The sequence below is a fragment of the Opisthocomus hoazin genome, unplaced genomic scaffold, assembly GCF_030867145.1.
Source record: "Opisthocomus hoazin isolate bOpiHoa1 unplaced genomic scaffold, bOpiHoa1.hap1 HAP1_SCAFFOLD_47, whole genome shotgun sequence".
Classification (NCBI taxonomy): domain Eukaryota; kingdom Metazoa; phylum Chordata; class Aves; order Opisthocomiformes; family Opisthocomidae; genus Opisthocomus; species Opisthocomus hoazin.
Window position 1 is genome coordinate 514,252 of NW_027448851.1, and position 24,103 is coordinate 538,354.

The window sequence follows — 24,103 nt, forward strand, 5'->3', positions numbered from 1 at the left end:
TTGCTCAGCCTCATCTGCCCATGGCACTGCTCGCACAGAGGCACAGAGACTGGGGCTGCTTGCTTGTCTTGCCCCCTCAAACTTCAAACGTAGCTTAGGTGGTCCGTGCCGGGCGCCTCCGGCAGCCCTGCTCCGAAAATGCGAACGTCTGCAGATAGCTCGCAGGCAGAAAGAGCTAGCCTGGAAAGCTGTTGCTCAGCCTCATCTGCCCATGGCACTGCTCGCACAGAGGCACAGAGACTGGGGCTGCTTGCTTGTCTTGTCCCCTCAAACTTCAAACGTAGCTTAGGTGGTCCGTGCCGGGCGCATCCGGCAGCGCTGCTCCGAAAATTCGAACGTCTGCAGATAGCTCGCAGGCAGAAAGAGCTAGGCTGGAAAGCTGTTGCTCAGCCTCATCTGCCCATGGCACTGCTCGCACAGAGGCACAGAGACTGGGGCTGCTTGCTTTTCTTGCCCCCTCAAACTTCAAACGTAGCTTAGGTGGTCCGTGCCGGGCGCCTCCGGCACCCCTGCTCCGAAAATGCAAACGTCTGCAGATAGCTCGCAGGCAGAAAGAGCTAGCCTGGAAAGCTGTTGCTCAGCCTCATCTGCCCATGGCACTGCTCGCACAGAGGCACAGAGACTGGGGCTGCTTGCTTGTCTTGTCCCCTCAAACTTCAAACGTAGCTTAGGTGGTCCGTGCCAGGCGCCTCCGGCAGCCCTGCTCAGAAAATGCAAACGTCTGCAGATAGCTCGCAGCCAGAAAGAGTTAGCCTGGAAAGCTGTTGCTCAGCCTCATCTGCCCATGGCACTGCTCGCTCAGAGGCACAGAGACTGGGGCTGCTTGCTTGTCTTGTCCCCTCAAACTTCAAACGTAGCTTAGGTGGTCCGTGCCGGGCGCCTCCGGCAGCCCTGCTCCGAAAATGCGAACGTCTGCAGATAGCTCGCAGGCAGAAAGAGCTAGCCTGGAAAGCTGTTGCTCAGCCTCATCTGCCCATGGCACTGCTCGCACAGAGGCACAGAGACTGGGGCTGCTTGCTTGTCTTGTCCCCTCAAACTTCAAACGTAGCGTAGGTGGTCCGTGCCGGGCGCCTCCGGCAGCCCTGCTCCGAAAATGCGAACGTCTGCAGATAGCTCGCAGGCAGAAAGAGCTAGCCTGGAAAGCTGTTGCTCAGCCTCATCTGCCCATGGCACTGCTCGCACAGAGGCACAGAGACTGGGGCTGCTTGCTTGTCTTGTCCCCTCAAACTTCAAACGTAGCTTAGGTGGTCCGTGCCGGGCGCCTCCGGCAGCCCTGCTCCGAAAATGCAAACGTCTGCAGATAGCTCGCAGGCAGAAAGAGCTAGCCTGGAAAGCTGTTGCTCAGCCTCATCTGCCCATGGCACTGCTCGCACAGAGGCACAGAGACTGGGGCTGCTTGCTTGTCTTGTCCCCTCAAACTTCAAACGTAGCTTAGGTGGTCCGTGCCGGGAGCATCCGGCAGCCCTGCTCCGAAAATGCGAACGTCTGCAGATAGCTCGCAGGCAGAAAGAGCTAGCCTGGAAAGCTGTTGCTCAGCCTCATCTGCCCATGGCACTGCTCGCACAGAGGCACAGAGACTGGGGCTGCTTGCTTGTCTTGTCCCCTCAAACTTCAAACGTAGCTTAGGTGGTCCGTGCCGGGCGCCTCCGGCAGCCCTGCTCCGAAAATGCGAAAGTCTGCAGATAACTCGCAGCCAGAAAGAGCTAGCCTGGAAAGTTGTTGCTCAGCCTCATCTGCCCATGGCACTGCTCGCACAGAGGCACAGAGACTGGGGCTGCTTGCTTGTCTTGCCCCCTCAAACTTCAAACGTAGCTTAGGTGGTCCGTGCCGGGCGCCTCCGGCAGCCCTGCTCCGAAAATGCAAACGTCTGCAGATAGCTCGCAGGCAGAAAGAGCTAGCCTGGAAAGCTGTTGCTCCGCCTCATCTGCCCATGGCACTGCTCGCACAGAGGCACAGAGACTGGGGCTGCTTGCTTGTCTTGTCCCCTCAAACTTCAAACGTAGCTTAGGTGGTCCGTGCCGGGCGCATCCGGCAGCGCTGCTCCGAAAATTCGAACGTCTGCAGATAGCTCGCAGGCAGAAAGAGCTAGGCTGGAAAGCTGTTGCTCAGCCTCATCTGCCCATGGCACTGCTCGCACAGAGGCACAGAGACTGGGGCTGCTTGCTTGTCTTGTCCCCTCAAACTTCAAACGTATCTTAGGTGGTCCGTGCCGGGCGCATCCGGCAGCCCTGCTCCGAAAATGCGAACGTCTGCAGATAGCTCGCAGGCAGAAAGAGCTAGCCTGGAAAGCTGTTGCTCAGCCTCATCTGCCCATGGCACTGCTCGCACAGAGGCACAGAGACTGGGGCTGCTTGCTTGTTTTGCCCCCTCAAACTTAAAATGTAGCTTAGGTGGTCCGTGCCGGGCGCATCCGGCAGCCCTGCTCCGAAAATGCGAACGTCTGCAGATAGCTCGCAGGCAGAAAGAGCTAGGCTGGAAAGCTGTTGCTCAGCCTCATCTGCCCATGGCACTGCTCGCACAGAGGCACAGAGACTGGGGCTGCTTGCTTGCCTTGTACCCTCAAACTTCAAACGTAGCTTAGGTGGTCCGTGCCGGGCGCCTCCGGCAGCCCTGCTCCGAAAATGCGAACGTCTGCAGATAGCTCGCAGGCAGAAAGAGCTAGCCTGGAAAGCTGTTGCTCAGCCTCATCTGCCCATGGCACTGCTCGCACAGAGGCACAGAGACTGGGGCTGCTTGCTTGTCTTGTCCCCTCAAACTTCAAACGTAGCTTAGGTGGTCCGTGCCGGGCGCATCCGGCAGCCCTGCTCCGAAAATGCAAACGTCTGCAGATAACTCGCATGCAGAAAGAGCTAGGCTGGAAAGCTGTTGCTCAGCCTCATCTGCCCATGGCACTGCTCGCACAGAGGCACAGAGACTGGGGCTGCTTGCTTGCCTTGTACCCTCAAACTTCAAACGTAGCTTAGGTGGTCCGTGCCGGGCGCCTCCGGCAGCCCTGCTCCGAAAATGCGAACGTCTGCAGATAGCTCGCAGGCAGAAAGAGCTAGCCTGGAAAGCTGTTGCTCAGCCTCATCTGCCCATGGCACTGCTCGCACAGAGGCACAGAGACTGGGGCTGCTTGCTTGTCTTGTCCCCTCAAACTTCAAACGTAGCTTAGGTGGTCCGTGCCGGGCGCCTCCGGCAGCCCTGCTCCGAAAATGCGAACGTCTGCAGATAACTCGCAGGCAGAAAGAGCTAGCCTGGAAAGCTGTTGCTCAGCCTCATCTGCCCATGGCACTGCTCGCACAGAGGCACAGAGACTGGGGCTGCTTGCTTGTCTTGCCCCCTCAAACTTCAAACGTAGCTTACGTGGTCCGTGCCGGGCGCCTCCGGCAGCCCTGCTCCGAAAATGCGAACGTCTGCAGATAGCTCGCAGGCAGAAAGAGCTAGCCTGGAAAGCTGTTGCTCAGCCTCATCTGCCCATGGCACTGCTCGCACAGAGGCACAGAGACTGGGGCTGCTTGCTTGTTTTGCCCCCTCAAACTTTAAAAGTAGCTTAGGTGGTCCGTGCCGGGCGCATCCGGCAGCGCTGCTCCGAAAATTCGAACGTCTGCAGATAGCTCGCAGGCAGAAAGAGCTAGCCTGGAAAGCTGTTGCTCAGCCTCATCTGGCCATGGCACTGCTCGCACAGAGGCACAGAGACTGGGGCTGCTTGCTTGTCTTGTCCCCTCAAACTTCAAACGTAGCTTAGGTGGTCCGTGCCGGGCGCCTCCGGCAGCCCTGCTCCGAAAATGCGAACGTCTGCAGATAGCTCGCAGGCAGAAAGAGCTAGGCTGGAAAGCTGTTGCTCAGCCTCATCTGCCCATGGCACTGCTCGCACAGAGGCACAGAGACTGGGGCTGCTTGCTTGTCTTGCCCCCTCAAACTTCAAACGTAGCTTAGGTGGTCCGTGCCGGGCGCCTCCGGCAGCCCTGCTCCGAAAATGCAAACGTCTGCAGATAGCTCGCAGGCAGAAAGAGCTAGCCTGGAAAGCTGTTGCTCAGCCTCATCTGCCCATGGCACTGCTTGCACAGAGGCACAGAGACTGGGGCTGCTTGCTTGTCTTGTCCCCTCAAACTTCAAACGTAGCTTAGGTGGTCCGTGCCAGGCGCCTCCGGCAGCCCTGCTCAGAAAATCCAAACGTCTGCAGATAGCTCGCAGCCAGAAAGAGTTAGCCTGGAAAGCTGTTGCTCAGCCTCATCTGCCCATGGCACTGCTCGCTCAGAGGCACAGAGACTGGGGCTGCTTGCTTGTCTTGTCCCCTCAAACTTCAAACGTAGCTTATGTGGTCCGTGCCGGGCGCCTCCGGCAGCCCTGCTCCGAAAATGCGAACGTCTGCAGATAGCTCGCAGGCAGAAAGAGCTAGCCTGGAAAGCTGTTGCTCAGCCTCATCTGCCCATGGCACTGCTCGCACAGAGGCACAGAGACTGGGGCTGCTTGCTTGTCTTGTCCCCTCAAACTTCAAACGTAGCGTAGGTGGTCCGTGCCGGGCGCCTCCGGCAGCCCTGCTCCGAAAATGCAAACGTCTGCAGATAGCTCGCAGGCAGAAAGAGCTAGCCTGGAAAGCTGTTGCTCAGCCTCATCTGCCCATGGCACTGCTCGCACAGAGGCACAGAGACTGGGGCTGCTTGCTTGTCTTGTCCCCTCAAACTTCAAACATAGCTTAGGTGGTCCGTGCCGGGCGCCTCCGGCAGCCCTGCTCCGAAAATGCAAACGTCTGCAGATAGCTCGCAGGCAGAAAGAGCTAGCCTGGAAAGCTGTTGCTCCGCCTCATCTGCCCATGGCACTGCTCGCACAGAGGCACAGAGACTGGGGCTGCTTGCTTGTCTTGTCCCCTCAAACTTCAAACGTAGCTTAGGTGGTCCGTGCCGGGCGCATCCGGCAGCGCTGCTCCGAAAATTCGAACGTCTGCAGATAGCTCGCAGGCAGAAAGAGCTAGGCTGGAAAGCTGTTGCTCAGCCTCATCTGCCCATGGCACTGCTCGCACAGAGGCACAGAGACTGGGGCTGCTTGCTTGTCTTGTCCCCTCAAACTTCAAACGTAGCTTAGGTGGTCCGTGCCGGGCGCATCCGGCAGCCCTGCTCCGAAAATCCAAACGTCTGCAGATAGCTCGCAGGCAGAAAGAGCTAGCCTGGAAAGCTGTTGCTCAGCCTCATCTGCCCATGGCACTGCTCGCACAGAGGCACAGAGACTGGGGCTGCTTGCTTGTTTTGCCCCCTCAAACTTAAAATGTAGCTTAGGTGGTCCGTGCCGGGCGCATCCGGCAGCCCTGCTCCGAAAATTCGAACGTCTGCAGATAGCTCGCAGGCAGAAAGAGCTAGCCTGGAAAGCTGTTGCTCAGCCTCATCTGCCCATGGCACTGCTCGCACAGAGGCACAGAGACTGGGGCTGCTTGCTTGCCTTGTACCCTCAAACTTCAAACGTAGCTTAGGTGGTCCGTGCCGGGCGCCTCCGGCAGCCCTGCTCCGAAAATGCGAACGTCTGCAGATAGCTCGCAGGCAGAAAGAGCTAGCCTGGAAAGCTGTTGCTCAGCCTCATCTGCCCATGGCACTGCTCGCACAGAGGCACAGAGACTGGGGCTGCTTGCTTGTCTTGTCCCCTCAAACTTCAAACGTAGCTTAGGTGGTCCGTGCCGGGCGCCTCCGGCAGCCCTGCTCCGAAAATGCGAACGTCTGCAGATAACTCGCAGGCAGAAAGAGCTAGGCTGGAAAGCTGTTGCTCAGCCTCATCTGCCCATGGCACTGCTCGCACAGAGGCACAGAGACTGGGGCTGCTTGCTTGCCTTGTACCCTCAAACTTCAAACGTAGCTTAGGTGGTCCGTGCCGGGCGCCTCCGGCAGCCCTGCTCCGAAAATGCGGAAGTCTGCAGATAGCTCGCAGGCAGAAAGAGCTAGCCTGGAAAGCTGTTGCTCAGCCTCATCTGCCCATGGCACTGCTCGCACAGAGGCACAGAGACTGGGGCTGCTTGCTTGTCTTGTCCCCTCAAACTTCAAACGTAGCTTAGGTGGTCCGTGCCGGGCGCCTCCGGCAGCCCTGCTCCGAAAATGCGAACGTCTGCAGATAACTCGCAGGCAGAAAGAGCTAGCCTGGAAAGCTGTTGCTCAGCCTCATCTGCCCATGGCACTGCTCGCACAGAGGCACAGAGACTGGGGCTGCTTGCTTGTCTTGCCCCCTCAAACTTCAAACGTAGCTTAGGTGGTCCGTGCCGGGCGCATCCGGCACCCCTGCTCCGAAAATGCAAACGTCTGCAGATAGCTCGCAGGCAGAAAGAGCTAGCCTGGAAAGCTGTTGCTCAGCCTCATCTGCCCATGGCACTGCTCGCACAGAGGCACAGAGACTGGGGCTGCTTGCTTGTCTTGTCCCCTCAAACTTCAAACGTAGCTTAGGTGGTCCGTGCCAGGCGCCTCCGGCAGCCCTGCTCAGAAAATCCAAACGTCTGCAGATAGCTCGCAGCCAGAAAGAGCTAGGCTGGAAAGCTGTTGCTCAGCCTCATCTGCCCATGGCACTGCTCGCACAGAGGCACAGAGACTGGGGCTGCTTGCTTGTCTTGCCCCCTCAAACTTCAAACGTAGCTTAGGTGGTCCGTGCCGGGCGCCTCCGGCACCCCTGCTCCGAAAATGCAAACGTCTGCAGATAGCTCGCAGGCAGAAAGAGCTAGCCTGGAAAGCTGTTGCTCAGCCTCATCTGCCCATGGCACTGCTCGCACAGAGGCACAGAGACTGGGGCTGCTTGCTTGTCTTGTCCCCTCAAACTTCAAACGTAGCTTAGGTGGTCCGTGCCAGGCGCCTCCGGCAGCCCTGCTCAGAAAATCCAAACGTCTGCAGATAGCTCGCAGCCAGAAAGAGTTAGCCTGGAAAGCTGTTGCTCAGCCTCATCTGCCCATGGCACTGCTCGCACAGAGGCACAGAGACTGGGGCTGCTTGCTTGTCTTGTCCCCTCAAACTTCAAACGTAGCTTAGGTGGTCCGTGCCGGGCGCCTCCGGCAGCCCTGCTCCGAAAATGCGAACGTCTGCAGATAGCTCGCAGGCAGAAAGAGCTAGCCTGGAAAGCTGTTGCTCAGCCTCATCTGCCCATGGCACTGCTCGCACAGAGCCACAGCGACTGGGGCTGCTTGCTTGTCTTGTCCCCTCAAACTTCAAATGTAACTTAGGTTGTCCGTGCCGGGCGCCTCCGGCAGCCCTGCTCCAAAAATGCGAACGTCTGCAGATAGCTCGCAGGCAGAAAGAGCTAGCCTGGAAAGCTGTTGCTCAGCCTCATCTGCCCATGGCACTGCTCGCACAGAGGCACAGAGACTAGGGCTGCTTGCTTGTTTTGCCCTCTCAAACTTGAAACGTAGCTTAGGTGGTCCGTGCCGGGCGCATCCGGCAGCGCTGCTCCGAAAATTCGAACGTCTGCAGATAGCTCGCAGGCAGAAAGAGCTAGCCTGGAAAGCTGTTGCTCAGCCTCATCTGCCCATGGCACTGCCCGCACAGAGGCACAGAGACTGGGGCTGCTTGCTTGTCTTGTCCCCTCAAACTTCAAACGTAGCTTAGGTGGTCCGTGCCGGGCGCCTCCGGCAGCCCTGCTCCGAAAATGCGAACGTCTGCAGATAGATCGCAGGCAGAAAGAGCTAGCCTGGAAAGCTGTTGCTCAGCCTCATCTGCCCATGGCACTGCTCGCACAGAGGCACAGAGACTGGGGCTGCTTACTTGTTTTGCCCCCTCAAACTTAAAATGTAGCTTAGGTGGTCCGTGCCGGGCGCATCCGGCAGCCCTGCTCCGAAAATCCAAACGTCTGCAGATAGCTCGCAGGCAGAAAGAGCTAGGCTGGAAAGCTGTTGCTCAGCCTCATCTGCCCATGGCACTGCTCGCACAGAGGCACAGAGACTGGGGCTGCTTGCTTGTCTTGTCCCCTCAAACTTCAAACGTAGCTTAGGTGGTCCGTCTCGGGCGCCTCCGGCAGCCCTGCTCCGAAAATGCGAACGTCTGCAGATAGCTCGCAGGCAGAAAGAGCTAGCCTGGAAAGCTGTTGCTCAGCCTCATCTGCCCATGGCACTGCTCGCACAGAGGCACAGAGACTGGGGCTGCTTGCTTGTCTTGTCCCCTCAAACTTCAAACGTAGCTTAGGTGGTCCGTGCCAGGCGCCTCCGGCAGCCCTGCTCCGAAAATCCAAACGTCTGCAGATAGCTCGCAGCCAGAAAGAGCTAGCCTGGAAAGCTGTTGCTCAGCCTCATCTGCCCATGGCACTGCTCGCACAGAGGCACAGAGACTGGGGCTGCTTGCTTGTCTTGTCCCCTCAAACTTCAAACGTAGCTTAGGTGGTCCGTGCCGGGCGCCTCCGGCAGCCCTGCTCCGAAAATGCGAACGTCTGCAGATAGCTCGCAGGCAGAAAGAGCTAGCCTGGAAAGCTGTTGCTCAGCCTCATCTGCCCATGGCACTGCTCGCACAGAGGCACAGAGACTGGGGCTGCTTGGTTATTTTGTTCACTCAAACTTCAAACGTAGCTTAGGTGGTCCGTGCCGGGCGCATCCGGCAGCCCTGCTCCGAAAATTCGAACGTCTGCAGATAGCTTGCAGGCAGAAAGAGCTAGCCTGGAAAGCTGTTGCTCAGCCTCATCTGCCCATGGCACTGCTCGCACAGAGGCACAGAGACTGGGGCTGCTTGCTTGTTTTGCCCCCTCAAACTTCAAACGTAGCTTAGGTGGTCCGTGCCGGGCGCCTCCGGCAGCCCTGCTCCGAAAATGCGAACTTCTGCAGATAGCTCGCAGGCAGAAAGAGCTAGCCTGGAAAGTTGTTGCTCAGCCTCATCTGCCCATGGCACTGCTCGCACAGAGGCACAGAGACTGGGGCTGCTTGCTTGTCTTGTACCCTCAAACTTCAAACGTAGCTTAGGTGGTCCGTGCCAGGCGCCTCCGGCAGCCCTGCTCCGAAAATGCGAACGTCTGCAGATAGCTCGCAGGCAGAAAGAGCTAGCCTGGAAAGCTGTTGCTCAGCCTCATCTGCCCATGGCACTGCTCGCACAGAGGCACAGAGACTGGGGCTGCTTGCTTGTCTTGTCCCCTCAAACTTCAAACGTAGCTTAGGTGGTCCGTGCCGGGCGCCTCCGGCAGCCCTGCTCCGAAAATGCAAACGTCTGCAGATAGCTCGCAGGCAGAAAGAGCTAGCCTGGAAAGCTGTTGCTCAGCCTCATCTGCCCATGGCACTGCTCGCACAGAGGCACAGAGACTGGGGCTGCTTGCTTGTTTTGCCCCCTCAAACTTCAAACGTAGCTTAGGTGGTCCGTGCCGGGCGCCTCCGGCAGCCCTGCTCCGAAAATGCAAACGTCTGCAGATAGCTCACAGCCAGAAAGAGCTAGCCTGGAAAGCTGTTGCTCAGCCTCATCTGCCCATGGCACTGCTCGCACAGAGGCACAGAGACTGGGGCTGCTTGCTTGTCTTGCCCCCTCAAACTTCAAACGTAACTTAGGTGGTCCGTGCCGGGCGCCTCCGGCAGCCCTGCTCCGAAAATGCAAACGTCTGCAGATAGCTCGCAGGCAGAAAGAGCTAGCCTGGAAAGCTGTTGCTCAGCCTCATCTGCCCATGGCACTGCTCGCACAGAGGCACAGAGACTGGGGCTGCTTGCTTGTCTTGTCCCCTCAAACTTCAAACGTAGCTTAGGTGGTCCGTCTCGGGCGCCTCCAGCAGCCCTGCTCCGAAAATCCAAACGTCTGCAGATAGCTCACAGCCAGAAAGAGCTAGCCTGGAAAGCTGTTGCTCAGCCTCATCTGCCCATGGCACTGCTCGCACAGAGGCACAGAGACTGGGGCTGCTTGCTTGTCTTGTCCCCTCAAACTTCAAACGTAGCTTAGGTGGTCCGTGCCGGGCGCCTCCGGCAGCCCTGCTCCGAAAATGCGAACGTCTGCAGATAGCTCGCAGGCAGAAAGAGCTAGCCTGGAAAGCTGTTACTCAGCCTCATCTGCCCATGGCACTGCCCGCACAGAGGCACAGAGACTGGGGCTGCTTGCTTGTCTTGTCCCCTCAAACTTCAAACGTATCTTAGGTGGTCCGTGCCGGGCGCCTCCGGCAGCCCTGCTCCGAAAATTCGAACGTCTGCAGATAGCTCGCAGGCAGAAAGAGCTAGCCTGGAAAGCTGTTGCTCAGCCTCATCTGCCCATGGCACTGCTCGCACAGAGGCACAGAGACTGGGGCTGCTTACTAGTTTTGCCCCCTCAAACTTAAAATGTAGCTTAGGTGGTCCGTGCCGGGCGCCTCCGGCAGCCCTGCTCCGAAAATGCAAACGTCTGCAGATAGCTCGCAGGCAGAAAGAGCTAGGCTGGAAAGCTGTTGCTCAGCCTCATCTGCCCATGGCACTGCTCGCACAGAGGCACAGAGACTGGGGCTGCTTGCTTGTCTTGCCCCCTCAAACTTCAAACGTATCTTAGGTGGTCCGTGCCGGGCGCCTCCGGCAGCCCTGCTCCGAAAATGCAAACGTCTGCAGATAGCTCCCAGGCAGAAAGAGCTAGCCTGGAAAGCTGTTGCTCAGCCTCATCTGCCCATGGCACTGCTCGCACAGAGGCACAGAGACTGGGGCTGCTTGCTTGTCTTGTCCCCTCAAACTTCAAACGTAGCTTAGCTGGTCCGTGCCGGGCGCCTCCGGCAGCCCTGCTCCGAAAATGCGAACGTCTGCAGATAGCTCGCAGGCAGAAAGAGCTAGCCTGGAAAGCTGTTGCTCAGCCTCATCTGCCCATGGCACTGCTCGCACAGAGGCACAGAGACTGGGGCTGCTTGCTTGTTTTGCCCCCTCAAACTTCAAATGTAGCTTAGGTGGTCCGTGCCGGGCGCCTCCGGCAGCCCTGCTCCGAAAATCCAAACGTCTGCAGATAGCTCACAGCCAGAAAGAGCTAGCCTGGAAAGCTGTTGCTCAGCCTCATCTGCCCATGGCACTGCTCGCACAGAGGCACAGAGACTGGGGCTGCTTGCTTGTCTTGCCCCCTCAAACTTCAAACGTAACTTAGGTGGTCCGTGCCGGGCGCCTCCGGCAGACCTGCTCCGAAAATGCAAACGTCTGCAGATAGCTCGCAGGCAGAAAGAGCTAGCCTGGAAAGCTGTTGCTCAGCCTCATCTGCCCATGGCACTGCTCGCACAGAGGCACAGAGACTGGGGCTGCTTGCTTGTCTTGTCCCCTCAAACTTCAAACGTAGCTTAGGTGGTCCGTCTCGGGCGCCTCCGGCAGCCCTGCTCCGAAAATCCAAACGTCTGCAGATAGCTCGCAGGCAGAAAGAGCTAGGCTGGAAAGCTGTTGCTCAGCCTCATCTGCCCATGGCACTGCTCGCACAGAGGCACAGAGACTGGGGCTGCTTGCTTGTCTTGTCCCCTCAAACTTCAAACGTAGCTTAGGTGGTCCGTCTCGGGCGCCTCCGGCAGCCCTGCTCCGAAAATGCGAACGTCTGCAGATAGCTCGCAGGCAGAAAGAGCTAGCCTGGAAAGCTGTTGCTCAGCCTCATCTGCCCATGGCACTGCTCGCACAGAGGCACAGAGACTGGGGCTGCTTGCTTGTCTTGTCCCCTCAAACTTCAAACGTAGCTTAGGTGGTCCGTGCCAGGCGCCTCCGGCAGCCCTGCTCCGAAAATCCAAACGTCTGCAGATAGCTCGCAGCCAGAAAGAGCTAGCCTGGAAAGCTGTTGCTCAGCCTCATCTGCCCATGGCACTGCTCGCACAGAGGCACAGAGACTGGGGCTGCTTGCTTGTCTTGTCCCCTCAAACTTCAAACGTAGCTTAGGTGGTCCGTGCCGGGCGCCTCCGGCAGCCCTGCTCCGAAAATGCGAACGTCTGCAGATAGCTCGCAGGCAGAAAGAGCTAGCCTGGAAAGCTGTTGCTCAGCCTCATCTGCCCATGGCACTGCTCGCACAGAGGCACAGAGACTGGGGCTGCTTGCTTGTCTTGTCCCCTCAAACTTCAAACGTAGCTTAGGTGGTCTGTGCCGGGCGCATCCGGCAGCCCTGCTCCAAAAATGCGAACGTCTGCAGATAGCTCGCAGGCAGAAAGAGCTAGCCTGGAAAGCTGTTGCTCAGCCTCATCTGCCCATGGCACTGCTCGCACAGAGGCACAGAGACTGGGGCTGCTTGGTTATTTTGTTCCCTCAAACTTCAAACGTAGCTTAGGTGGTCCGTGCCGGGCGCATCCGGCAGCCCTGCTCCGAAAATTCGAACGTCTGCAGATAGCTTGCAGGCAGAAAGAGCTAGCCTGGAAAGCTGTTGCTCAGCCTCATCTGCCCATGGCACTGCTCGCACAGAGGCACAGAGACTGGGGCTGCTTGCTTGTTTTGCCCCCTCAAACTTCAAACGTAGCTTAGGTGGTCCGTGCCGGGCGCCTCCGGCAGCCCTGCTCCGAAAATGCGAACGTCTGCAGATAGCTCGCAGGCAGAAAGAGCTAGCCTGGAAAGTTGTTGCTCAGCCTCATCTGCCCATGGCACTGCTCGCACAGAGGCACAGAGACTGGGGCTGCTTGCTTGTCTTGTACCCTCAAACTTCAAACGTAGCTTAGGTGGTCCGTGCCAGGCGCCTCCGGCAGCCCTGCTCCGAAAATGCGAACGTCTGCAGATAGCTCGCAGGCAGAAAGAGCTAGCCTGGAAAGCTGTTGCTCAGCCTCATCTGCCCATGGCACTGCTCGCACAGAGGCACAGAGACTGGGGCTGCTTGCTTGTCTTGTCCCCTCAAACTTCAAACGTAGCTTAGGTGGTCCGTGCCGGGCGCCTCCGGCAGCCCTGCTCCGAAAATGCAAACGTCTGCAGATAGCTCGCAGGCAGAAAGAGCTAGCCTGGAAAGCTGTTGCTCAGCCTCATCTGCCCATGGCACTGCTCGCACAGAGGCACAGAGACTGGGGCTGCTTGCTTGTTTTGCCCCCTCAAACTTCAAATGTAGCTTAGGTGGTCCGTGCCGGGCGCCTCCGGCAGCCCTGCTCCGTAAATCCAAACGTCTGCAGATAGCTCACAGCCAGAAAGAGCTAGCCTGGAAAGCTGTTGCTCAGCCTCATCTGCCCATGGCACTGCTCGCACAGAGGCACAGAGACTGGGGCTGCTTGCTTGTCTTGCCCCCTCAAACTTCAAACGTAACTTAGGTGGTCCGTGCCGGGCGCATCCGGCAGCCCTGCTCCGAAAATGCAAACGTCTGCAGATAGCTCGCAGGCAGAAAGAGCTAGCCTGGAAAGCTGTTGCTCAGCCTCATCTGCCCATGGCACTGCCCGCACAGAGGCACAGAGACTGGGGCTGCTTGCTTGTCTTGTCCCCTCAAACTTCAAACGTATCTTAGGTGGTCCGTGCCGGGCGCCTCCGGCAGCCCTGCTCCGAAAATTCGAACGTCTGCAGATAGCTCGCAGGCAGAAAGAGCTAGCCTGGAAAGCTGTTGCTCAGCCTCATCTGCCCATGGCACTGCTCGCACAGAGGCACAGAGACTGGGGCTGCTTACTAGTTTTGCCCCCTCAAACTTAAAATGTAGCTTAGGTGGTCCGTGCCGGGCGCCTCCGGCAGCCCTGCTCCGAAAATGCAAACGTCTGCAGATAGCTCGCAGGCAGAAAGAGCTAGGCTGGAAAGCTGTTGCTCAGCCTCATCTGCCCATGGCACTGCTCGCACAGAGGCACAGAGACTGGGGCTGCTTGCTTGTCTTGCCCCCTCAAACTTCAAACGTATCTTAGGTGGTCCGTGCCGGGCGCCTCCGGCAGCCCTGCTCCGAAAATGCAAACGTCTGCAGATAGCTCCCAGGCAGAAAGAGCTAGCCTGGAAAGCTGTTGCTCAGCCTCATCTGCCCATGGCACTGCTCGCACAGAGGCACAGAGACTGGGGCTGCTTGCTTGTCTTGTCCCCTCAAACTTCAAACGTAGCTTAGCTGGTCCGTGCCGGGCGCCTCCGGCAGCCCTGCTCCGAAAATGCGAACGTCTGCAGATAGCTCGCAGGCAGAAAGAGCTAGCCTGGAAAGCTGTTGCTCAGCCTCATCTGCCCATGGCACTGCTCGCACAGAGGCACAGAGACTGGGGCTGCTTGCTTGTTTTGCCCCCTCAAACTTCAAATGTAGCTTAGGTGGTCCGTGCCGGGCGCCTCCGGCAGCCCTGCTCCGAAAATCCAAACGTCTGCAGATAGCTCACAGCCAGAAAGAGCTAGCCTGGAAAGCTGTTGCTCAGCCTCATCTGCCCATGGCACTGCTCGCACAGAGGCACAGAGACTGGGGCTGCTTGCTTGTCTTGCCCCCTCAAACTTCAAACGTAACTTAGGTGGTCCGTGCCGGGCGCCTCCGGCAGACCTGCTCCGAAAATGCAAACGTCTGCAGATAGCTCGCAGGCAGAAAGAGCTAGCCTGGAAAGCTGTTGCTCAGCCTCATCTGCCCATGGCACTGCTCGCACAGAGGCACAGAGACTGGGGCTGCTTGCTTGTCTTGTCCCCTCAAACTTCAAACGTAGCTTAGGTGGTCCGTCTCGGGCGCCTCCGGCAGCCCTGCTCCGAAAATCCAAACGTCTGCAGATAGCTCGCAGGCAGAAAGAGCTAGGCTGGAAAGCTGTTGCTCAGCCTCATCTGCCCATGGCACTGCTCGCACAGAGGCACAGAGACTGGGGCTGCTTGCTTGTCTTGTCCCCTCAAACTTCAAACGTAGCTTAGGTGGTCCGTCTCGGGCGCCTCCGGCAGCCCTGCTCCGAAAATGCGAACGTCTGCAGATAGCTCGCAGGCAGAAAGAGCTAGCCTGGAAAGCTGTTGCTCAGCCTCATCTGCCCATGGCACTGCTCGCACAGAGGCACAGAGACTGGGGCTGCTTGCTTGTCTTGTCCCCTCAAACTTCAAACGTAGCTTAGGTGGTCCGTGCCAGGCGCCTCCGGCAGCCCTGCTCCGAAAATCCAAACGTCTGCAGATAGCTCGCAGCCAGAAAGAGCTAGCCTGGAAAGCTGTTGCTCAGCCTCATCTGCCCATGGCACTGCTCGCACAGAGGCACAGAGACTGGGGCTGCTTGCTTGTCTTGTCCCCTCAAACTTCAAACGTAGCTTAGGTGGTCCGTGCCGGGCGCCTCCGGCAGCCCTGCTCCGAAAATGCGAACGTCTGCAGATAGCTCGCAGGCAGAAAGAGCTAGCCTGGAAAGCTGTTGCTCAGCCTCATCTGCCCATGGCACTGCTCGCACAGAGGCACAGAGACTGGGGCTGCTTGCTTGTCTTGTCCCCTCAAACTTCAAACGTAGCTTAGGTGGTCTGTGCCGGGCGCATCCGGCAGCCCTGCTCCAAAAATGCGAACGTCTGCAGATAGCTCGCAGGCAGAAAGAGCTAGCCTGGAAAGCTGTTGCTCAGCCTCATCTGCCCATGGCACTGCTCGCACAGAGGCACAGAGACTGGGGCTGCTTGGTTATTTTTTTCCCTCAAACTTCAAACGTAGCTTAGGTGGTCCGTGCCGGGCGCATCCGGCAGCCCTGCTCCGAAAATTCGAACGTCTGCAGATAGCTTGCAGGCAGAAAGAGCTAGCCTGGAAAGCTGTTGCTCAGCCTCATCTGCCCATGGCACTGCTCGCACAGAGGCACAGAGACTGGGGCTGCTTGCTTGTTTTGCCCCCTCAAACTTCAAACGTAGCTTAGGTGGTCCGTGCCGGGCGCCTCCGGCAGCCCTGCTCCGAAAATGCGAACGTCTGCAGATAGCTCGCAGGCAGAAAGAGCTAGCCTGGAAAGTTGTTGCTCAGCCTCATCTGCCCATGGCACTGCTCGCACAGAGGCACAGAGACTGGGGCTGCTTGCTTGTCTTGTACCCTCAAACTTCAAACGTAGCTTAGGTGGTCCGTGCCAGGCGCCTCCGGCAGCCCTGCTCCGAAAATGCGAACGTCTGCAGATAGCTCGCAGGCAGAAAGAGCTAGCCTGGAAAGCTGTTGCTCAGCCTCATCTGCCCATGGCACTGCTCGCACAGAGGCACAGAGACTGGGGCTGCTTGCTTGTCTTGTCCCCTCAAACTTCAAACGTAGCTTAGGTGGTCCGTGCCGGGCGCCTCCGGCAGCCCTGCTCCGAAAATGCAAACGTCTGCAGATAGCTCGCAGGCAGAAAGAGCTAGCCTGGAAAGCTGTTGCTCAGCCTCATCTGCCCATGGCACTGCTCGCACAGAGGCACAGAGACTGGGGCTGCTTGCTTGTTTTGCCCCCTCAAACTTCAAATGTAGCTTAGGTGGTCCGTGCCGGGCGCCTCCGGCAGCCCTGCTCCGTAAATCCAAACGTCTGCAGATAGCTCGCAGGCAGAAAGAGCTAGCCTGGAAAGCTGTTGCTCAGCCTCATCTGCCCATGGCACTGCTCGCACAGAGGCACAGAGACTGGGGCTGCTTGCTTGTCTTGTCCCCTCAAACTTCAAACGTAGCTTAGGTGGTCCGTCTCGGGCGCCTCCGGCAGCCCTGCTCCGAAAATCCAAACGTCTGCAGATAGCTCGCAGGCAGAAAGAGCTAGGCTGGAAAGCTGTTGCTCAGCCTCATCTGCCCATGGCACTGCTCGCACAGAGGCACAGAGACTGGGGCTGCTTGCTTGTCTTGTCCCCTCAAACTTCAAACGTAGCTTAGGTGGTCCGTCTCGGGCGCCTCCGGCAGCCCTGCTCCGAAAATGCGAACGTCTGCAGATAGCTCGCAGGCAGAAAGAGCTAGCCTGGAAAGCTGTTGCTCAGCCTCATCTGCCCATGGCACTGCTCGCACAGAGGCACAGAGACTGGGGCTGCTTGCTTGTCTTGTCCCCTCAAACTTCAAACGTAGCTTAGGTGGTCCGTGCCAGGCGCCTCCGGCAGCCCTGCTCCGAAAATCCAAACGTCTGCAGATAGCTCGCAGCCAGAAAGAGCTAGCCTGGAAAGCTGTTGCTCAGCCTCATCTGCCCATGGCACTGCTCGCACAGAGGCACAGAGACTGGGGCTGCTTGCTTGTCTTGTCCCCTCAAACTTCAAACGTAGCTTAGGTGGTCCGTGCCGGGCGCCTCCGGCAGCCCTGCTCCGAAAATGCGAACGTCTGCAGATAGCTCGCAGGCAGAAAGAGCTAGCCTGGAAAGCTGTTGCTCAGCCTCATCTGCCCATGGCACTGCTCGCACAGAGGCACAGAGACTGGGGCTGCTTGCTTGTCTTGTCCCCTCAAACTTCAAACGTAGCTTAGGTGGTCTGTGCCGGGCGCATCCGGCAGCCCTGCTCCAAAAATGCGAACGTCTGCAGATAGCTCGCAGGCAGAAAGAGCTAGCCTGGAAAGCTGTTGCTCAGCCTCATCTGCCCATGGCACTGCTCGCACAGAGGCACAGAGACTGGGGCTGCTTGGTTATTTTTTTCCCTCAAACTTCAAACGTAGCTTAGGTGGTCCGTGCCGGGCGCATCCGGCAGCCCTGCTCCGAAAATTCGAACGTCTGCAGATAGCTTGCAGGCAGAAAGAGCTAGCCTGGAAAGCTGTTGCTCAGCCTCATCTGCCCATGGCACTGCTCGCACAGAGGCACAGAGACTGGGGCTGCTTGCTTGTTTTGCCCCCTCAAACTTCAAACGTAGCTTAGGTGGTCCGTGCCGGGCGCCTCCGGCAGCCCTGCTCCGAAAATGCGAACGTCTGCAGATAGCTCGCAGGCAGAAAGAGCTAGCCTGGAAAGTTGTTGCTCAGCCTCATCTGCCCATGGCACTGCTCGCACAGAGGCACAGAGACTGGGGCTGCTTGCTTGTCTTGTACCCTCAAACTTCAATCGTAGCTTAGGTGGTCCGTGCCAGGCGCCTCCGGCAGCCCTGCTCCGAAAATGCGAACGTCTGCAGATAGCTCGCAGGCAGAAAGAGCTAGCCTGGAAAGCTGTTGCTCAGCCTCATCTGCCCATGGCACTGCTCGCACAGAGGCACAGAGACTGGGGCTGCTTGCTTGTCTTGTCCCCTCAAACTTCAAACGTAGCTTAGGTGGTCCGTGCCGGGCGCCTCCGGCAGCCCTGCTCCGAAAATGCAAACGTCTGCAGATAGCTCGCAGGCAGAAAGAGCTAGCCTGGAAAGCTGTTGCTCAGCCTCATCTGCCCATGGCACTGCTCGCACAGAGGCACAGAGACTGGGGCTGCTTGCTTGTTTTGCCCCCTCAAACTTCAAATGTAGCTTAGGTGGTCCGTGCCGGGCGCCTCCGGCAGCCCTGCTCCGTAAATCCAAACGTCTGCAGATAGCTCACAGCCAGAAAGAGCTAGCCTGGAAAGCTGTTGCTCAGCCTCATCTGCCCATGGCACTGCTCGCACAGAGGCACAGAGACTGGGGCTGCTTGCTTGTCTTGCCCCCTCAAACTTCAAACGTAACTTAGGTGGTCCGTGCCGGGCGCATCCGGCAGCCCTGCTCCGAAAATGCAAACGTCTGCAGATAGCTCGCAGGCAGAAAGAGCTAGCCTGGAAAGCTGTTGCTCAGCCTCATCTGCCCATGGCACTGCTCGCACAGAGGCACAGAGACTGGGGCTGCTTGCTTGTCTTGTCCCCTCAAACTTCAAACGTAGCTTAGGTGGTCCGTCTCGGGCGCCTCCGGCAGCCCTGCTCCGAAAATCCAAACGTCTGCAGATAGCTCGCAGGCAGAAAGAGCTAGCCTGGAAAGCTGTTGCTCAGCCTCATCTGCCCATGGCACTGCTCGCACAGAGGCACAGAGACTGGGGCTGCTTGCTTGTTTTGCCCCCTCAAACGTCAAACGTAGCTTAGGTTGTCCTTGCCGGGCGCCTCCGGCAGCCCTGCTCCGAAAATTCGAACGTCTGCAGATAGCTCGCAGGCAGAAAGAGCTAGCCTGGAAAGCTGTTGCTCAGCCTCATCTGCCCATGGCACTGCTCGCACAGAGGCACAGAGACTGGGGCTGCTTGCTTGTCTTGCCCCCTCAAACTTCAAACGTAGCTTAGGTGGTCCGTGCCGGGCGCCTCCGGCAGCCCTGCTCCGAAAATGCGAACGTCTGCAGATAGCTCGCAGGCAGAAAGAGCTAGCCTGGAAAGCTGTTGCTCAGCCTCATCTGCCCATGGCACTGCTCGCACAGAGGCACAGAGACTGGGGCTGCTTGCTTGTCTTGTCCCCTCAAACGTCAAACGTAGCTTAGGTGGTCCTTGCCGGGCGCCTCCGGCAGCCCTGCTCCGAAAATTCGAACGTCTGCAGATAGCTCGCAGGCAGAAAGAGCTAGCCTGGAAAGCTGTTGCTCAGTCTCATCTGCCCATGGCACTGCTCACACAGAGGCACAGAGACTGGGGCTGCTTGCTTGTCTTGTCCCCTCAAACTTCAAACGTAGCTTAGGTGGTCCGTGCCAGGCGCATCCGGCAGCCCTGCTCCGAAAATGCGAACGTCTGCAGATAGCTCGCAGGCAGAAAGAGCTAGCCTGGAAAGCTGTTGCTCAGCCTCATCTGCCCATGGCACTGCTCGCACAGAGGCACAGAGACTGGGGCTGCTTGCTTATCTTGCCCCCTCAAACTTCAAACGTAGCTTAGGTGGTCCGTGCCGGGCGCCTCCGGCAGCCCTGCTCCGAAAATGCAAACGTCTGCAGATAGCTCGCAGGCAGAAAGAGGTAGCCTGGAAAGCTGTTGCTCAGCCTCATCTGCCCATGGCACTGCTCGCACAGAGGCACAGAGACTGGGGCTGCTTGCTTGTCTTGTCCCCTCAAACTTCAAACGTAGCTTAGGTGGTCCGTGCCGGGCGCCTCCGGCAGCCCTGCTCCGAAAATGCAAACGTCTGCAGATAGCTCCCAGGCAGAAAGAGCTAGCCTGGAAAGCTGTTGCTCAGCCTCATCTGCCCATGGCACTGCTCGCACAGAGGCACAGAGACTGGGGCTGCTTGCTTGTCTTGTCCCCTCAAACTTCAAACGTAGCTTAGGTGGTCCGTGCCGGGCGCCTCCGGCAGCCCTGCTCCGAAAATGCGAACGTCTGCAGATAGCTCGCAGGCAGAAAGAGCTAGCCTGGAAAGCTGTTGCTCAGCCTCATCTGCCCATGGCACTGCTCGCACAGAGGCACAGAGACTGGGGCTGCTTGCTTGTTTTGCCCCCTCAAACTTCAAATGTAACTTAGGTGGTCCATGCTGGGCTCATCCGGCAGCGCTGCTCCGAAAATTCGAACGTCTGCAGATAGCTCGCAGGCAGAAAGAGCTAGCCTGGAAAGCTGTTGCTCAGCCTCATCTGCCCATGGCACTGCTCGCACAGAGGCACAGAGACTGGGGCTGCTTGCTTGTCTTGTCCCCTCAAACTTCAAACGTAGCTTAGGTGGTCCGTGCCGGGCGCCTCCGGCAGCCCTGCTCCGAAAATGCGAACGTCTGCAGATAACTCGCAGCCAGAAAGAGCTAGCCTGGAAAGCTGTTGCTCAGCCTCATCTGCCCATGGCACTGCTCGCACAGAGGCACAGAGACTGGGGCTGCTTGCTTGTCTTGCCCCCTCAAACTTCAAACGTAGCTTAGGTGGTCCGTGCCGGGCGCCTCCGGCAGCCCTGCTCCGAAAATGCGAACGTCTGCAGATAGCTCGCAGGCAGAAAGAGCTAGCCTGGAAAGCTGTTGCTCCGCCTCATCTGCCCATGGCACTGCTCGCACAGAGGCACAGAGACTGGGGCTGCTTGCTTGTTTTGCCCCCTCAAACTGTAAACGTAGCCTAGGTGGTCCGTGCCGGGCGCATCCGGCAGCGCTGCTCCGAAAATTCGAACGTCTGCAGATAGCTCGCAGGCAGAAAGAGCTAGCCTGGAAAGCTGTTGCTCAGCCTCATCTGCCCATGGCACTGCTCGCACAGAGGCACAGAGACTGGGGCTGCTTGCTTGTCTTGTCCCCTCAAACTTCAAACGTAGCTTAGGTGGTCCGTGCCGGGCGCCTCCGGCAGCCCTGCTCCGAAAATGCGAACGTCTGCAGATAGCTCGCAGGGAGAAAGAGCTAGGCTGGAAAGCTGTTGCTCAGCCTCATCTGCCCATGGCACTGCTCGCACAGAGGCACAGAGACTGGGGCTGCTTGCTTGTTTTGCCCCCTCAAACTTAAAATGTAGCTTAGGTGGTCCGTGCCGGGCGCATCCGGCAGCCCTGCTCCGAAAATGCGAACGTCTGCAGATAGCTCGCAGGCAGAAAGAGCTAGGCTGGAAAGCTGTTGCTCAGCCTCATCTGCCCATGGCACTGCTCGCACAGAGGCACAGAGACTGGGGCTGCTTGCTTGTCTTGCCCCCTCAAACTTCAAACGTAGCTTAGGTGGTCCGTGCCGGGCGCCTCCGGCAGCCCTGCTCCGAAAATGCGAACGTCTGCAGATAGCTCGCAGGCAGAAAGAGCTAGCCTGGAAAGCTGTTGCTCAGCCTCATCTGCCCATGGCACTGCTCGCACAGAGGCACAGAGACTGGGGCTGCTTGCTTGTCTTGTCCCCTCAAACGTCAAACGTAGCTTAGGTGGTCCTTGCCGGGCGCCTCCGGCAGCCCTGCTCCGAAAATTCGAACGTCTGCAGATAGCTCGCAGGCAGAAAGAGCTAGCCTGGAAAGCTGTTGCTCAGTCTCATCTGCCCATGGCACTGCTCACACAGAGGCACAGAGACTGGGGCTGCTTGCTTGTCTTGTCCCCTCAAACTTCAAACGTAGCTTAGGTGGTCCGTGCCAGGCGCATCCGGCAGCCCTGCTCCGAAAATGCGAACGTCTGCAGATAGCTCGCAGGCAGAAAGAGCTAGCCTGGAAAGCTGTTGCTCAGCCTCATCTGCCCATGGCACTGCTCGCACAGAGGCACAGAGACTGGGGCTGCTTGCTTGTCTTGCCCCCTCAAACTTCAAACGTAGCTTAGGTGGTCCGTGCCGGGCGCCTCCAGCAGCCCTGCTCCGAAAATGCGAACGTCTGCAGATAGCTCGCAGGCAGAAAGAGCTAGCCTGGAAAGCTGTTGCTCAGCCTCATCTGCCCATGGCACTGCTCGCACAGAGGCACAGAGACTGGGGCTGCTTGCTTGTCTTGTCCCCTCAAACTTCAAACGTAGCTTAGCTGGTCCGTGCCAGGCGCCTCCGGCAGCCCTGCTCCGAAAATGCAAACGTCTGCAGATAGCTCCCAGGCAGAAAGAGCTAGCCTGGAAAGCTGTTGCTCAGCCTCATCTGCCCATGGCACTGCTCGCACAGAGGCACAGAGACTGGGGCTGCTTGCTTGTCTTGTCCCCTCAAACTTCAAACGTAGCTTAGGTGGTCCGTGCCGGGCGCCTCCGGCAGCCCTGCTCCGAAAATGCGAACGTCTGCAGATAGCTCGCAGGCAGAAAGAGCTAGCCTGGAAAGCTGTTGCTCAGCCTCATCTGCCCATGGCACTGCTCGCACAGAGGCACAGAGACTGGGGCTGCTTGCTTGTTTTGCCCCCTCAAACTTCAAATGTAACTTAGGTGGTCCGTGCCGGGCGCCTCCGGCAGCCCTGCTCCGAAAATGCGAACATCTGCAGATAGCTCGCAGGCAGAAAGAGCTAGCCTGGAAAGCTGTTGCTCAGCCTCATCTGCCCATGGCACTGCTCGCACAGAGGCACAGAGACTGGGGCTGCTTGCTTGTCTTGCCCCCTCAAACTTCAAACGTAACTTAGGTGGTCCGTGCCGGGCGCCTCCGGCAGCCCTGCTCCGAAAATGCGAACGTCTGCAGATAGCTCGCAGGCAGAAAGAGCTAGCCTGGAAAGCTGTTGCTCAGCCTCATCTGCCCATGGCACTGCTCGCACAGAGGCACAGAGACTGGGGCTGCTTGCTTGTCTTGTCCCCTCAAACTTCAAACGTAGCTTAGGTGGTCCGTCTCGGGCGCCTCCGGCAGCCCTGCTCCGAAAATCCAAACGTCTGCAGATAGCTCGCAGCCAGAAAGAGCTAGCCTGGAAAGCTGTTGCTCAGCCTCATCTGCCCATGGCACTGCTCGCACAGAGGCACAGAGACTGGGGCTGCTTGCTTGTCTTGTCCCCTCAAACTTCAAACGTAGCTTAGGTGGTCCGTGCCGGGCGCCTCCGGCAGCCCTGCTCCGAAAATGCAAACGTCTGCAGATAGCTCGCAGGCAGAAAGAGCTAGCCTGGAAAGCTGTTGCTCAGCCTCATCTGCCCATGGCACTGCTCGCACAGAGGCACAGAGACTGGGGCTGCTTGCTTGTTTTGCCCCCTCAAACTTAAAATGTAGCTTAGGTGGTCCGTGCCGGGCGCATCCGGCAGCCCTGCTCCGAAAATGCGAACGTCTGCAGATAGCTCGCAGGCAGAAAGAGCTAGCCTGGAAAGCTGTTGCTCAGCCTCATCTGCCCATGGCACTGCTCGCACAGAGGCACAGAGACTGGGGCTGCTTGCTTGTCTTGTCCCCTCAAACTTCAAACGTAGCTTAGGTGGTCCGTGCCGGGCGCCTCCGGCAGCCCTGCTCCGAAAATGCAAACGTCTGCAGATAGCTCGCAGGCAGAAAGAGCTAGCCTGGAAAGCTGTTGCTCAGCCTCATCTGCCCATGGCACTGCTCGCACAGAGGCACAGAGACTGGGGCTGCTTGCTTGTCTTGTCCCCTCAAACTTCAAACGTAGCTTAGGTGGTCTGTGCCGGGCGCATCCGGCAGCCCTGCTCCGAAAATGCAAACGTCTGCAGATAGCTCGCAGGCAGAAAGAGCTAGCCTGGAAAGCTGTTGCTCAGCCTCATCTGCCCATGGCACTGCTCGCACAGAGGCACAGAGACTGGGGCTGCTTGGTTATTTTGTTCCCTCAAACTTCAAACGTAGCTTAGGTGGTCCATGCCGGGCGCATCCGGCAGCCCTGCTCCGAAAATTCGAACGTCTGCAGATAGCTCGCAGGCAGAAAGAGCTAGCCTGGAAAGCTGTTGCTCAGCCTCATCTGCCCATGGCACTGCTCGCACAGAGGCACAGAGACTGGGGCTGCTTTCTTGTTTTGTCCCCTCAAACTTCAAACGTAGCTTAGGTGGTCCGTGCCGGGCGCCTCCGGCAGCCCTGCTCCGAAAATTCGAACGTCTGCAGATAGCTCGCAGCCAGAAACAGCTAGCCTGGAAAGCTGTTGCTCAGCCTCATCTGCCCATGGCACTGCTCGCACAGAGGCACAGAGACTGGGGCTGCTTGCTTGTCTTGTACCCTCAAACTTCAAACGTAGCTTAGGTGGTCCGTGCCATTCGCCTCCGGCAGCCCTGCTCCGAAAATGCGAACGTCTGCAGATAGCTCGCAGGCAGAAAGAGCTAGCCTGGAAAGCTGTTGCTCAGCCTCATCTGCCCATGGCACTGCTCGCACA